This window comes from Phyllostomus hastatus, unplaced genomic scaffold, assembly GCF_019186645.2.
Source record: "Phyllostomus hastatus isolate PE091 unplaced genomic scaffold, TTU_PhHast_1.1 phas_scaffold_93, whole genome shotgun sequence".
Classification (NCBI taxonomy): Eukaryota; Metazoa; Chordata; class Mammalia; order Chiroptera; family Phyllostomidae; genus Phyllostomus; species Phyllostomus hastatus.
The window spans coordinates 36039907-36052964 of NW_025334042.1; the positions used below are offsets into that span (position 1 = coordinate 36039907).

At 35.9% G+C, this 13058-nt stretch overlaps 1 non-coding gene across 1 annotated transcript; it reads left to right on the top strand.

Moving 5' to 3' along the window:
• The first annotated feature begins 9747 nt into the window (after positions 1-9747).
• Positions 9748-9854, top strand: LOC123813184. The gene has a single exon (XR_006784678.1). It is a non-coding gene; the product is annotated as a U6 spliceosomal RNA (small nuclear RNA).
• The last annotated feature ends 3204 nt before the right edge of the window (positions 9855-13058 follow it).

A 13058-nucleotide genomic window follows, 5' to 3' on the forward strand; every position in this document is an offset into this window, starting at 1 on the left:
AAATGCCTCCAACATTTTCTTCTCCTAGATATTCATTGAGGTTCGTGAATGTTCAGTGTAGTTTACACATGCTCATTTAAATGCAGAGATAGGAAGAAAAAGAAGAGATCAAACTTCTAGTCTATATTCTGCTATAAACCAGTGGTCTGATCTTAGGCAAGCTAGTTTACTCATGTGTAAAATACCTATTATATAGCATTCAGAAATGTAAAGGTAAAATGATATCATATATACAAAGCACTGAAAACAAAGTTTACTGTTACATGAATTTTAAGTAATATTATCATTTTAAAGGATGGATAGCATAAACTGAAGATGTTTAGTTTAGGGAAGGTAGGGCAGAAATGGTAAATAACAAGTGTCTTCTGATATTTAAAGGGTTGCTCAGTTGATCTGGAAGATAGACTTTAAAGGCTGGTAGAAACTATAGTCCAGAACCGTGTCCAGCCATGAAAAAGAACGGTCTCAAACAGTGGAGAAGGTGCCCTTGCTAGAGACTGATTCACTTGTCCACCACAGTGTGCAGGCTGAGTTCCTATACTGATTAGTGGAGGTGCCTTTTATGACATTAGCTGTTCTAATTTATTATTGGACCAAAAGAACTCTAAAATCCTTTCCAACTTTCAGAGCTTTTGCTTCTATGTTCATCTGACAAACCAATCAGTGAATTTTGTGGCAACTGATTTCATGGACTGTGTTTACATGGCATGATATAGTCGAGTGGAAAAAGATCTTCATTTCGATCTACGTTAAAGAGCACAATGTGTTCTCCAGAGAACAGTGGTATTTCTAGAGCATGGAAGGGCTGTATGCTTAGCAGACATTCCTCAACCCTCCCAGGACTACCTTCACTGAATAGTTCATTAGTGTTCTATTCTTGGCCATCTATGGTCATATGATATTAGCAATAAAAATCCAACCAAAGATAGTCTGTACTATATTACATCATATATTATTCCTTTCTCCACATGAGAAACAATTTTCAAATTTGAAGTCAAGGAAAGCTTTTCCTTTTTGAAGAACTGCTTCCTTATTCCAACAACAAAGCATTATAATTTTGTGTGGCCATTGTTTTGGTTGCCAGGAAGCTCCACACAGAATTGAAAGACTCATGGCAACTCTGACAGTACTCAGGGTTGCCATGTTTACGTTGTCTTCTTCTCCTTTGTTCTGAATTTTCTTTTCTTTTATAATGTCTTAAACTGTTAAGATTTTAAAAATCATATTTAAAAAATGGTCACTGTAGACATCCTCAGTTGATTTTGCTAAAAAGTCTTTCACGCTGTTCTTTCTTTAGCCGACCTTGCTACTTTACACACATGCACAGTCACAGAGTATGGTGTTTTCTTCTTTTCAATATATGCTGAAAATAAATTTTAAAGAACATAGTAAATTATTTGTGGCGCTGAAGGGTCTGATAATCGAGTGAGCCTGATGATTATGTTCTTGTTGTAGATGGTGTCATGTTTACCAAAAAATCGGGATGATCTCTTCTTTCGTGATTTTCTAAGGGTTGTTTACTGCTAAAGTAAAATGTATTACTTTACAGTCCTCAGTTTCAATGAAGGCCAAGAGGTTTTGGACAGTGAAGGATTTGGGGTGGGTCTGATGCTGATGACAATTGTTCATTTGAAGTTCAAAGATTCCTAGTCTCTGCCAGTTTTTCTTGCCATTTTATTTATTCAAATGTTATCCCCGCACTCCTACCTGCATTCCTCATGATAACACTTAGCCCTTTCATGAAAAAGCTTTCTTTTGTCTTTTTAAGCTCCCCTGGAGTCAGCTACTAGATGTTTGGTTTTCGATTCCATGAACATTCTTATGCTTTTTCAGAAAACTCAGGAAAGCAGGCACCTTCTTCTTCACGTACAAACCTGCCATGGATCTAACAGTGAGCACTTTTGTGCTTCTGAATAACATATTCTGTATGCCCTCTGTGGTAGGAAACTCAAATGTTTTGACAAGAGGTTATCTTAAAACAAACAGACAAATTAATAAGTAAATCCAACCAATCCTCTGTGTTCAATTGTACAGTTTTGGCATATGACTGAATTTTAAATTTGGGGGCTTTATATGCATTTACTGACTACCTTTTATTTGATTTAAATTGTTTGGACTCTGATGTGTGTGCAAGTAGTGGTGTTACTATTTTTTTGAATGTGGATGTTATTTAGCTGGTCAATAAACTTGATTTTTCTGTTGAGTGTATTTAAAAATAGAATGTCTAATTTTATAGGTGATTTCTTATTTTCACCCTATTCCCATAAAATTTTTTACCTTTATGATATATTATAGTTTTAAACATTACATGAAGTATTTTAAGAAATGTCAGTGCAAGGTTTATAATGATTTTTGACACTACTTAAAATTGTATCATTTTATAGTACAAAAATAAGTGTCATAATTAAAAATGACAGTGTATGTGGGTGGGAATATAGACTGGTGCAGCCATTGTGGAAAACAATATGGAATTTCCTCAGAAAACTAAAAATGGAACTGCCTTTTGACCTGGCAATTCCACTGCTGGGAGTACACCCTAAGAATCCTGAAATACCAATTCAAAAGAACCTACACTCCACAATGTTCATAGCAGCACCATTTACAGTAGCCAAGTGCTAGTAAGTGCCCATCAGTAAATGAATGGATAAAAAAACTGTGGTACATTTACCTGATGAAATACTACGCAACAGAAAGAAAGAAGGAGTTCCTACCCCTTGCGATAGTATGGATGGATCTGGAGAACATTATGCTAAGTAAAAAACAAACTGACAGTAACCAGAGGGGAGGTGGGAGGGGATAATGGGGGAAAAGGGGGAAGGTTTTTTAGGAACATGTATAAAGGACACATGGGCAAAACCAAAGGGGGGTAGGATCAAGGGTGGGAAGTGGAGATGGCTGGGGTAGGGGGGAGTGGTGGGAAGGAAAAAAGAAATAAAGACAATGAGAGTTGGAAAAAAAATAAAAATAAAATTAAAATGGCAGTGTAAGTAGCTTCCTATATTCTTTTTTCTTGTTTGCTTTGTGATCAAATTTGTTAACTAGCTTTGAAATAATATTTGTAAATGCACCCACTACTGTCATGTTTTTTGGGATATGTAGGCTTTCTGCCTCTTTGTATGTATGTATGTATGTATGTATGTATGTATGTATAGAGAAAGAGAGGGAGAAAAACATCAATGTGTGGTTGCCTCTCACAAGCCCCCAACTGGGGACCAGGCCCTCAACCCAGCCATGTGCCCTGATTGGGAATTGAACCAGTGACCCTTTAGTTTGCAGGCTGGCACTCAATCCACTGAGCCACACCAGCCAGGGCTGCCTATTATGTCTTATAAAAATTTCTTAAAAGGAATTCAGATAATTCTAATGGTGATACATAAACCAAAATTAGATGAAGTTAATTTCCCTTCATCAAATTTGGGAGAAAAAACTTGATTCCTTTCAGTGATACTTAAAAACACAAAGGCAGCAAGATTGCATAATTAATTCTGGGTTTATTTTGCTGATTTTTTTCAGTCGTAAAATGTATAACTCACTCTTCTAAACTAAAAAAAAATCCCTTTGTAGTTAATATATTGGGAGATACTTTAAGTAAATAATGCTGCTGTGTTTTCATCAAACTTTTACCTACTAGTTTTAGTATTCATTGATAATTATCTTCTACCTCTATCATTTTTCTATATTAGTTGTATTTCTTCTATAAAGAAACATTCCTTCCTTTCTCCCTTCCTTCCATCCTTCCTCCCTTCCTTCCTCCCCAGAGACTCATGGAATCTTACATTATTCAATAATCCATTACTATCACCATTTCTTTTGATGCTCATATTATCCTAGAGTTAGCTAGTGGGAATCCCAGTGGTTTTTTTATGTCATTTTGATATACCCTATCATTTTTTTTTAGCAATCCTTTATTTTCTTTGTGAAGTAAGATGTTCCAGGCTCATTTTGTACTTTTCTCTGCTCCAGCCCTGAAACCAGGCATTTCTCCAAGCAGCTGTATTTTCTTTTAATAGAAAATGGCACCAAGATTTGGGTGCTAGATGTGCTCATTGTCACTGGCATGTCATTGTTTCCAGACCCTTCCGGAGAAGAAAAGAAATAGATGGATAGATAAATAGATTAGAGAGACAGACAGACTGGAATACGATAGCTCTGAGTCCAGTCCAAGCTACATTATAGTCCAGCAGTGTCCAAATATGAGCCACATATGTAACTATTAACTTTCTAGTTGCAATGTTTTAAAAAATAAAAAGGAAATTGATTTTAATATTTAGTTAACCCAATATATCAAAAATCTTTTCAAAATATAATCAATATACATAAAAAATATTGAGGATTTTTTTTTTTTTGCATTTTTTGTACCAAGTCTTTCTAAAGTAGTACTATTTGATGCTTACCTCACATCCTCAATTTGAGCTAGCCTCATTTCAAGAGTTCAGAAGCCACATGTGGCTAATAGTTACCATATTGGATAGCAGTTTTTGTCTTCTTCTTTTCTGTGTTTGTTACCCCATTCCTCAACAGTGAGAAACCTGGATCACATTATTTCCAAAAGCCTAGAATTTTGCTCAAGCCTAGAATACACAGGAGGTAGCCTTAGAATGCCTAATAACATTGGAAAAAAGCAAACCTACTAATGAAAGTTTAATGACTGTTTTTGTTTAGATCAGGAATACAGATTGAAAGCCACAAATATTAGGAGCAATTTGAGTTTTAATCAGTGCATATATCTGTGTAATCCACATCTCTATCATTTGTATTACCCTAGAAATTTCCCTTTGTGCTTCTTCATAGTCAGTTCCCTGAACCTTTCAGAGGCAAAAATTCATCCGACTTTTTCCATTATGGAGTAGATTTTCCTCTTCTAGAATTTTGCATAAATGTAAGCATAGTATTTTCTATTTTGTGCATGTCTGGCTGCCTTCTCTCAGTATAATGTTTGTGAGATTCATCCATGTTATTGCATATATCAGCAGTTTGTTCCTTTCTACCACTGAAAAGTATTGCATTGTATAAGTACAATTTGTCTATCCATTTCACTGTTAATAGACATTTGAGCTGTTTCCAGTTTGGATTAATATGTATAAAGCTGCTAAGAATATCTTTATTCTAGTTTCTGTGTGGACATGTTTTCATTTGTCTTGGCGAAATACCTAGCAGTGGAATTACTACATCAGAGGGTAAATGTAATAATTTTCTTTTATATGGTTAACTAATGTTAATATTTAATGTTGTGTGCTGAAACCATTGACAATACTTTTGTCTATAGTTCAGCTTTAAAAACTAAGTAAAGACATTCAAGCCATGGGGATGTAAAACACAGCATAGGAAATGGAGTAGCCAAAGAACTTACACACACGACCCATGGACATGAACAATGGTGTGGGGATTGCCTGAGGGAGTAGGAGGTGCTGGGTAGAGAGGGGCAAAGAAGAAAAACTTGGGACAACTGCAATAGCATAATCAATAAAGTATAATTAAAAATAAAAATAAAAAACTAATTAATGATATTTATATCATTATGGTAATTTTTTATGCTAGGTCAGGTAGCATGCCAGGATAACGTTTTCTACTTTTGAACTCTTTTATCATTTACTCTTTCCTCCTTTTGCACCCCCTCTATGCCCACCTTCCCCCTTGCAGTACTGTCTCCTACTTATCCTTCAGGCCTCACCTGAGACTCCCTGCCGCCTAGAAGTCCACCCTGACCTTCCCAGTCTGGGTGAGATGACCCTGTAAGAGCTCCTTCATTTCCTTCTCTCATGATTTGTGCCACCCAGCACACAAACATCGCTGTGTGTGTCCATCTTCTGTTCTCCCTTGTAAGTTCCTTGAGAATAAGAATTGTTTTTCACTTCTCTTCACGTACCTATTACCTAAGCATGCTTGGCTTAGTGGTCCCTCAGAAAATCTTGGTTGAGTGCATAATAAAAGTGAGGTAATTTATTCAAGGTCTATAATGAGTTAAAGGAACAAAAAGAATTTGAATTGTTTTGTTTTGAAATTCATTGCTTTCTTCTCAGTTAAGCATTTTATTTAAGCTAAAACAAAAGTAACAGAATTTTCATACTTGGTTTGGATAAAGAGAGAAACTGATAAATCCCTAAAGGCTAGTTGTGGGTATCCCAGAGAAAATTAGTGGGCCAGAGGTGGTATCAGTGGAACCTCTGGGCCCAGGACCAGGAGAGGTTGGGGAGCTGGGGCAGGTAAAGGGTGGGAGCAGGGCCCATGGGGATGGGGGTCTCTGGGGACACTGGCCTCTTCCCTGGGGCTGTTCTTTTTAATGAGTAGGACAGAGAACTGGTATCAGTCACAGTAACAGATACAATACAATTGTACCCGTGATCTATATTTGAGGTCTCTTGGGTAGATTTTTCAGTATCCATGGTGATGGGTTGGTCAACTAATTCCATGCCTGGATTACACTGGAGGGGAAAGAGCTGCAAGTTGTGTAACAGTATTTATAGACAGACATGTATGGACAATAGCATCATTGTCAGTCACTGTCAAACAAAACAAACTTTATTGTTGTTTTTCCTACCATAGCCATGATTCTTAGTGATATTTCAGGCTTTTAAAAGCTGAGACAGTATAGTGTTCAGTATTCTGTAGTTCCTGTTGAGACTGAAATGGAATGCCAGCTGTTCAGAGTTGTAGAATGGGACCAAAACCAAACCAAACCAAACCAAACCCCCCAAATGCTAAACAAGACATCAGAGTTCCTCATCAATGCACATTCCATCATCTGACTTTTATTTATTACACTCTTCTAGACTTCAGTAGGGTTGACTGAGGCAGAACAGTGAGAACATTGCTAATAGTAAACCCAGTATCCACCCACGATGTCCTTATTTTCCTGAGCAGCAGCGGCAGCGGCACGCAGAATGTGGACAGATGGCCAGGAAGGCAAGATTTTAAAAAATTCAATCTCTCTACCATGATAATAAATAATTACAAGTTTTGATTATAAGATTGGTTTTTATCCTTTCTAAGAGTTAAAACCTCAGCCTCTAGCTTCCCATTTTTTCCCCTTTCTGTTTTGCTTTTTCCTTTTTTTCTGGTTCAACCAAGTTTCCTAGGTCATTTTGATTATAAAATCAAATCTGGTCTTTATCTCTAGGATACATTTGTGATAATAAAACATTTTAAAACCCATATCCAAAGACTTTTAACATAATGTAATCAGCCCTCCACCAATTAGTGATGCTAGATAGCGTCACAGCATTAATCCATAAAAGCAAATGATGTGCTTTAATTTGTAACAAGAAAATTATGTTTTATCTCTCAAAATGATAAATAACTTTGAACAACAGCAAAATTGGTTGGTCAATTTCAGCAACATTACAAATTTGCTGATTTTATTTTATTTTTTATTGAATTTAGTGGGGTGACATTGGCTAATAAAATTATGTAGTTTTCAGGTATACATTTCTATAATACATCATCTGTATATTGTATTGTGTGTTCACCACCTCCAAATCAAGTCTACTTTTATTACCATTTATTCCCTCTGTACCTTCTTTTACCTCCCCCTCCTTTCCCTTCAATAATCATCATACTGTTGTCTGTGTCTTTGAGATTTTTTTTTTCTTGATTCTTTTACTTTTTGTACCCAACCCCAACCACCCTGCTCTTTGACAGCTGTCAGTCTGACTTCTCTGTCTCTATGAGTCTGTTTCTGTTTTGTTAGTTTGTTTGGTAATTAGATTTCTCATATGAGTGAAATCATATGGTACTTGTCTTTCTTTGACTGGCTTACTTCACTTAGCGTAGTCTTTTCCAGGTCCAACCATGCTTTGGCAAAGGGTAAGATTTCCTTCTTTTTTATGGCCATGTGGTGTTCCATTGTGTAACTATACTGCAGGTTTTTTGTACACTCATCTACTGATGGGTGCTTAGGTTGCTTCTGAACCTTGGCTATTGGAAATAACACTGCAATGAACATAGGAGTGCATATATTCTTTCAAATTAATGTTTTGGTTTCTTCGGATATAATCCCAGAAGTGAATCACTGAGTCATAAGGCGGTTAAATTTTTAATTTTTTTGAGGCAGCTCCATACTGCTTTCCACAGTGGCTGCGCCAGTCTGTATTCCACCACCAGTGCATGAGAGATCAGAGGTGTATTACCAGAGGTCAGATTATGGGAGGAGGAATTGGAGGAATGTGGTCAAAAAGAATGCACTTTCAGTTATAACATAAATAAGTATTAGTAATTGTACATATGATGACTATAGTTAACACTGCTCTATGATATATAAGAAAGTTGTTAAGAGGGTAGATCTTAACAGTTCTCATCACAAGGCAAAAATTATTTTTCTTTTTGTTGTTTCTGTATAAGATGATAGATGTTAACTAAACCTGTTGTGGTAATCATTTCACAATAAATGTAAGCCAAACCATCCTGCTGCATACTGTACATTTATACAGTGATGTATGTAAATATTTCTCAATAAAACTGGGGAAAAAGCCACATAAAAAAAAGAGGAACATAATTTTGAAAGAATTGTGGAATTATGTCAAAGTCTACTAACAATCTTAAATCCTTCATACCTTAATTTTATCATCTCTATTAATTCTCAAGTTTGAGTAAAACCACATTGTATATTTTCAATGCCCTTTTTCTCACTGAGTATTTCTGGAGAAATCCACTTTGTACATTATTTGTCTAATCTCTGCCAAACACTTAATGTGCTTTGGTAGTCTTTTAATGTTATTAAATTAGATATCTATTGATTTCCTATCAAATTTACCATTGTTTGTGATACCTCTGTCACATCATGTAGAAGACAGGGAGTCAGGCACATCCAGATGAGTCCCCTGAGAACTGCTGGAGGGCAAGAAGCTGGAGGGCAGGTTGCAGGGACCATATACTAGTAGGGACCCAGCATCATAGCCTAGAGAAGAGATCAGAGTCATGACTTCAAACTCAGGAACAGATGGAGAGCTGAAATGAACAAATAATAGCAAAATTATCTGGAAAATCCCCAAATACTTGGAATTTAAACAATACATTCTAAATAATCTATATGTGAAAAAAAGGAATTTAGAAAATATTTTGAACTGAACGAAAATGAGCATATAACATATGAAAACTTGTGGGATGAAGCCAACAAAGTGTTTAGAGACAAATGTATAACATTAAATGCTTATATTAGATAAGAAGAAAGATGTCAAATTAATAATCTTAAGAAACTAGAGACCCTGACTGGGTAGCTCAGTTGATTAAGCATTGTCCCCATAGAACAAATTTGTAGGTTTGATCCCCGGTCAGGGCACATACAAGAATCAACCAATGAATACATAAATAAGTGGAACAACAAATCAGTATTTCTCTTTCTCTCTTTCTTTTCCCTTCTCTGTCTAAAATCAATAAAAAGAAGAAATTATAAAAAAGAAGAGTAAATTTAACTCAAAATTAGCAGAAGGAAGAAAATAATGAAGATAAGAACAGAAATCACTAAAAGGATAAACAGAAAAACAATAGAAAAAATAAAGGAAATTAAAATCTGGTACCTTGAAAAGATCAATAAAATTGATAAAACTTTATTCAGACTGAATAGGAAAAAGAACACTGGTGACCAATATCTTGAATGAAAGGGAGAAACTCACACTACAGATCCAACAAACTTAATTATACTTCTTATACATTTAATGTGTCTATCCTTAATTTTGGTTGCCATCAGCACCAACATTTAAAGGAAAGTAGAAAGGGTTTATTGTGAACAATTCATATGAAATTGACCAATTTGTGCTCACTTGGGCAGTTTGTATGCTAAAATTGGAATGATACAGAGAAGATTAGCATGGCCCCTGTGCAAGGATGATATGCAGATTCATGAAGTGTTCCAAACTTTTAAAGGAAAATTTGAACAACAAAAAATAAAAATAAAATACTTCAAAAGTTAAAAATATTGAAAAATTCCTAAAGAGAGACAAACCATAAAGCTCTCCTAAAAAGAAATAGAGTAAACGAGTAGCCCTACATCCAGAAGTAAATAAATTTGTATTCACTTAGCTGAGTCCACACTAGATTTCTTTGACCCTAAAGCCATTGTGCAATGAAGTGGTCAAGGTTGCTCAACAATAACTCTCCTACTATTCTATCTATTTACCTTAAAATAGCTCCCATGAGCTCATCCAACCAATTTTCTATCCCGCTTGACTCTGAGGATAAAGTGATCTCAGTCACTGATTTCCAAATAGGCTTGGTTTTGCTCATGCAAGCAGATGAGTTCTCAAATAGGAATGGGATGAATCATAGGAAACTTCACAAAGGAGATAAAATTTGATTTGTATATTTAAAGGATAAGAATTAGTGTATCATGGGGAAAGGTAAGAAAAGGTTTCCTCATTTATAGTGCCACAGAGCATTCTTGATGGATTTCGAGAATGGCCTCCATTCACTGGAAGGGTTATAGAAAAAAACCCACAGCCTAGGATGCTTAATTTCCCTACCCAGGTAGCTGTTGGAAGCCAGGATTAAGTAGAGACTAATTAAATGCCCCAGAAACATAATTGATTGGGGGAAAGTTTTATTTTTCTGTAATGATACAAATAAGCATTCAGTTAGAGCAAAAGTTTGAGAAAGATTTTTTAAAATTATCAGGGGATTGAAAAATAAATTCTGTCATGGACAAATGACTAGCTTGGAGACCTAAAATAAAAAAAGAGTTAATAAGTATTTTCTAAATAAAACAGAAGTAGAAATAGTGGGGTTACCTGCTGTCAGTACTAGATTTGGGTTTATTTAAAATGTTCATAAATAAGTGAAAACTTCAAATTAAAAAATGATATGATATTTTTTCCAGGTGGAAAGATGCCCAGTACACAGGGAAAATCTGAGGCAGTATCTCAGAGGCTGAGTTAATGGACAGAACGTGGCAAATGAGCTTCTTTCTGACAAACATAGGCTATCATGCATTTATGTAAAAAAGTCAAACCATATTTTTAAAGTGGTGAGTTGCAACATTCAATCACATTGAAAAAAATTCAGGAGTTATTGTAGACTATTACCATTCTGTGTATAAAAGAAAAATTAAATAAATATAAAAGGAGGGAGAGGCATTTTTTCTGTTTGCTTGTGAAGATATTTTAATGTCATCAGAAATGTTCCTCAAGTTTTAACCAATATTGTTCAGGCATTATAAATTGCCTGGAAATGACACAGTGTCACATTATACTCAAAATTCCATTCAATTAAAGAAATAAGGAGTCATCATTTTAAGAAATCCAGCAAAGATTGCTTCTCAGCCTTTTGGCTAAGCTGAAGTGAAGAAATCCAGCAAAGACTTTGAGTAGATGGCAGTGATGAGGCATAGGTTGTAATTTGTAATTACATCTGTGAGTATAGTCACACATTTCTTCTTCTTGATTTTAGTCAGCATGAAATAATTACGTGTTCCAGATTGGAGTGTATTCAAAGTTCTGTTTAAAAAGTTCATGCAGATTTATCACTTTGCTGTAAGAAAAATCTACTCCTAATGTTATGCGTCCCTCTGGCATGCCATAAATGGACACCCTGGGTATCAGAATAGCTAGTAAGTAGAGCAACTTAAGAATAGCCTCTTGCAAACCACACTGAAGCAAATGTGCAATCCACCTAGCAGTAACCAAATATATGCTTCCTCAAATCATATAACACACATTTAAGCTTTGAGCATATCCTCTTAATAAATTCAGGTTTGATCTTCTTTGTGGATTCTAGTAATGCAGTTTAAGAAATGAAAATGGCTTTATAGGTTCAAGAAAACTAAGTAGAATATCAAACAAAGAATATTTAACCCACATTTCCCTCATGGAATATGATAGATACATATATATTTTAGGCCCCATACACCTCAATGCAACATTTAAGCCAGTATAGCAATCCTTTCTAGATTTTCTCTCAGCTACTTTTTTCAGCAGCCTGTACATTTATGAGGTTATGAAAAAAATAAAACATACTTGAAAATCACTCTCATGGCTGCTTTTTCAAATAGATCCATGCTGAGGTCAGGCAGTAAAAATAGTAAATGTTCATGGGGTTGGGGGGGAACAAAATGATGAAATCATGAGCGGAATTACAGGCAATACATTCTTCATCTCCCTACTTGGAATTTAGAGAGGATCATTGTTTGGTTGTCCTATCCCTACTCCAAATCCCTTCACCTTCTCATGCTGAAGAAGCCTGTGTTTCTCATTTTGGGTAAGTTCTTAAGCAAAGAGTCTGAGTGGTTTGGTCTCATAGAAAACAAAGGCTGAATGTATTAAGGGCACAAAATTTCCACAGGTAAACACCACAGGCTTCCTACTTCAACGGCTTAAATCAATGAGTCTCTAAAGAATCACAGATTTGGTCCTCATAACACCCATGAGAAAATCGTTGATATTGAGTGAGTGCCTTATTCTGGGAAGAGAGGTAATTTACCCTTATGAAGTAAGTGGTTCATATTTCTAACCTCATTCCTTATCTTATGCACTCAGTTTTTCCGTGATGACATTTCTAAAGAGAGAACATCAAGCTGGTACTGTTGGGGATAAGCATCTTCAAATAAGAGAATGTGCCTGGGGCTTGGAGAGACAACTACATGTGAACCCATGTGGGTGTGTGACCTAGAGAAGTTCTCTGAACCCATCTCCATCTCCTCATTTGTAGATGGTGGTAACAACAACAAGCCTACTCATCTGGTGGTTTCTCATCATGTGGATGGAAAGGGCTGTGTTTGAAATGCTTTGTAATCTGTAAAGCACCCTACTCATGCTCATTATTGTGATTGTTTCTTGTATTTGCTCACGTCATTGTTATTTCCGAAGCCAGTTTTGAGGTAGCCTTAGGATAGAATCTGAGTTGTTTGAAGTGGACAATGACTGGCATTTTATCGTCCCCCTCTGCTTTCTACGCACATGTAGTCCAGACGTACACACTGCAAAACCCTTGGCTGGTGTCCAATCATTGTTCCCAGAGCCAGAGCCCAGTTTCTCCTTTGCACCCTACAGCACTAACGTAAACTCGGATTCTCCTTGGACTCTCTACAGTTCCACCTTCAATTTCATCACTTAAGATATGTGGAAGTTGTTAAA